Genomic DNA, 3,667 nt, shown 5'->3' with positions numbered 1-3,667 from the left:
TTTTGGTAATTTGACTCGGAAATAAGGTTTGGAAGGTGATAAAGAGTTGAAGAAGAATGGTTAGTTGAGGTGAAAATTGATAGAGGGTGCTCGATGTATGGAAGTGTTTTTGATGATAAATGATGATAAAGAGTTGATAAAAATAGATTTGGATTAGATATAGAAAGATTTCGTTTGGAAGAGGGATTGGATTTGGAAAGTGATTGAAATTATTAGAGGAACGTGTTAATAATTATAATTTGGATGAAATGATGAGTTGGTTATTAAAAAATTGAAGAAGAGTTATAATATAGGATGAGAGTTGTGATAAAGATCGATAATAATAAGTTTGGAATGGAAGGGGTTTGATTTAATTAGAAAGTTGTTGGATCGGTAAGAATTTGAATTTGAAGAAAAATCGTGCGAGTGTAATTTTCGTTTGGTTGCGTTAGATATCTATGAAAGTTAACGTTATATTACAAAATAATAAAATTATTTTTTTCTAATTTGCGATAAGATTGCTATCTAATAGATAGAACATAACGTTATGTAATTGTTAAAACGTTTGTAATATTCCGACAATATTTTTTTGTAAAATTGATAAGAGAAATTATCGAACTAATGACGAAAATTGCTTCGAAAATTTAAAAAGTTTAAATTCACCTTCTATCTACTTAAATATCATTATCTTAATTTGTTTCAAACTATGTATATTATATAAATTGTTCAAACGTTTCCATCTTCGATTGGTTATAGTTATTTGCCAAAAGATAACGTAGAATTTCTTCAATTCGCAATTTAATGGAATCATTTAGAGCTCGTATAACTTGAAATTATGGTTATATTAATTTTATATTAATAAATGCAATTTTCGACGCGTGAAATCACTGAAAAAAGAGAAATTTCTCTTCCAGAAAAGAATGTGAAAACGGTTAATCTCAAACACGATTTTATAGTTATTTGCCTTGGCAATTTAAATTCATTGATTTTTAATTTATATAATTTATCTTATCAAAATTACTAATCAATATGTAATTGCATCCACAAGTGTACGATATTTAAGATCGTTAAAAAATATCTAAACTATAATTTAGATAAAATAACTATAAAGAAAAACCTTGAATAATTTAAATGTAACAAAACAAAGTGATAATTTTAACTTTTAATACATTAACACGTTCACTTTGATTCAAATTTTCATTCCCTACGTAATATATCAACAAATAATTTAACTTCAAAATAAACTTAAGACTAATACGATTTCTGCTTTAAAAAAACAAAAATAAAAAAAAGAGACCTATACAAACATATATATATATATATATATACATATACAATATATATATATATATATATACAAAAATAAAGAAAACTCAAACCTACACAAATCCAAGATCCAACATTTTTCAATCCAAATCCACTTCGATCGATCCAAGCACTTTTAATCACTCGACACAGATCCTCGAGCAAGCTTCGCTAAATCGTCGATTTTCAAAGTATCAAAAGACTTCGATGGCGAACGCCAAAGTCACGGTAGACTGATCTCGCGGCAACTTCCCAAAGAGAAACGGGCAAAACTAGCGGCGAACCGAGTCGAAACGCCTGCAGCATCGTCTACCGATGCTTTGGAAAACGAAACACGAGGATAATTGGCCCGAAAGCGCGTTTCGTTGAGCCGATATTACCACATATATACGTGTTTATGTACACAATACTTTCCCGCCACTTCTAGCACATTCTCCGCTTTGAAGTTCACCGAGCTATGCGCACACGCGTTCCTTCATTTCTCTCAAGAGCGCGCTGCGAATCCGTAGCAGCTTTCACGCGATTCGATCATCAATCACGCGGCTCCCGTTACAAGGCGAAGAAAACGCGGAAGCTAGCTACGATTCTATCCAACCACTCGTCTCGACTGAACAATCATGGACCACTCTTGGAACTGTGTTTAAGAATGTTTTTGCCATTATGTATATTATTTTCTTACCATTATGAATCGAGTACCGTTTCGTTGATTTTTCAATGTGACCGTTTAATGGGAATTTATGGGAAATTGTTGTGCTTGTTTTAATATTCTGAACGTGTGAAAAGTTTGCATGCAGATTGTGACACGTACAAAGTGTTAATATATTCGTTATCGCCATTTAGAGAGAAGAAATACTTTGATTATGTCGATTTTATAGTATAATAAAAAATATGAGAATGAGCAAATCATTCTTTTTAATATACGTATTAATTATCTTCGTTTTGAATAGAACAAAATTTAAAAATTAATAATCAATGCTCGTTGAAGAATATTATATTCTTTATATCGATAAAACTAAAAATCGAAACAAATAAAAATGTTGATCTTACTTGTTGAATTATAAGTGAACTGCGTGTAGATATATAAAAAATACAAAATACTCAAAACATAGTAGGCATTATGATGTTTGAGGAATAAAGAAAATCTTTATTCAAGCTATCTTTTTTTTAATCATGTTCATAAAAGTTTAATTTTACATAAAAAAAATCCGTAGTCCAGTTATAATTAAGATTTACGTTAGATAAACTAGGAAATAGAGTTATCTTATTCTTCCTGCGTTTCGCTTCGTTTAACGCAAACTTCAATTATTTATAACTTAATAAATATATCTCGCTCGACATTTTTATACATTAATTTTTGTATTCGTTATAACCATTTTGTAAAATCGATTCTTCAAAAATATTATACGAATATATTAACATGTTTTGAAATGTTACAAATTTTTACTTATTTATTCAATAATTATAAGTTTTAATCATTCCGTGTCGACTCATCGTTCGTTATTTATGGAAATTATTTTTTTTATTTAATTCGATTAATTAAAAAAATAATTTTATACAAACTCTTGCTTAGATATGCGATCTCGTGCGCTGCTGGCTCTATACTGAACTTATTAATAATATTGACTCGAGGAACATACGTACGAGGAACATACGTATGTAAACATTACGCGCTATAGGAGAGTATACGTAAACTCGACTGTAACTTCTTTGTTTCATCGATATACTCGTCGCGTAAAAATTTAATTTTCACTCGTCATGTATTAATTCCCTTTAATTAATTATAATTTAAATCACGATGAGGATATATTCGAATTTTTGAGATAATAAATCATACAAGGGATAATATATACGTGAAAAAATATTATACGTGAAAGTGAAATCAGTGTTCATTTATTGAGCTATTACGTTTATCGATATCTATTTCCTAATCGTTATTTGCTATTGGCTTGAATGTGAATTATAAGAGCGTTTATTCATCGAAGCCTATTTTATCGTATCATTAATCGTGGTGGGAAACGATATGGAGAAAGATAAATCGCAGACTGAACTCTCTTTCATTCTACAAGTCGGAGATTATCAGATCGAACATTTTTCCACCTCTGATCCACCCTTTTACACAAAAAGGAAATAAACGAAAGATAAATAGTATCTTGCGTTTATCGTTTCTTGCTATTATCTCATTTTTCAAAAAGTTCACAATAATAGTATTTTTCTATATTTTATCCCTTGTACGATTTATTATCTCAAAAATTCGTATATATCGTTATATATCGCTCGAGTAAAAATTTTCGATCCAAATGATCATTCTTCACGGATCGTGTTTAAGCAATTTAAAAAAATAAAGCAATCCTTAAAAGTTGAATTAACAATATGAAAGGATACC

General features: G+C 29.5%; 1 protein-coding gene across 1 annotated transcript in view; it reads right to left on the bottom strand.

Annotated features, from left to right (window-relative positions):
* Positions 1-3,667, bottom strand: part of LOC102671800 (lateral signaling target protein 2 homolog) — a 59,163-nt gene that overhangs the window by 46,503 nt on the left and 8,993 nt on the right. The gene's annotated exons all lie outside the window — the stretch shown is intronic.

Source organism: Apis dorsata, unplaced genomic scaffold (genome assembly GCF_000469605.1).
Source record: "Apis dorsata unplaced genomic scaffold, Apis dorsata 1.3 scaffold_150, whole genome shotgun sequence".
NCBI lineage: Eukaryota > Metazoa > Arthropoda > Insecta > Hymenoptera > Apidae > Apis > Apis dorsata.
The sequence above is the reverse complement of the archived record's forward strand: the minus strand, read 5'-3'. Positions and strand labels throughout refer to the sequence as shown.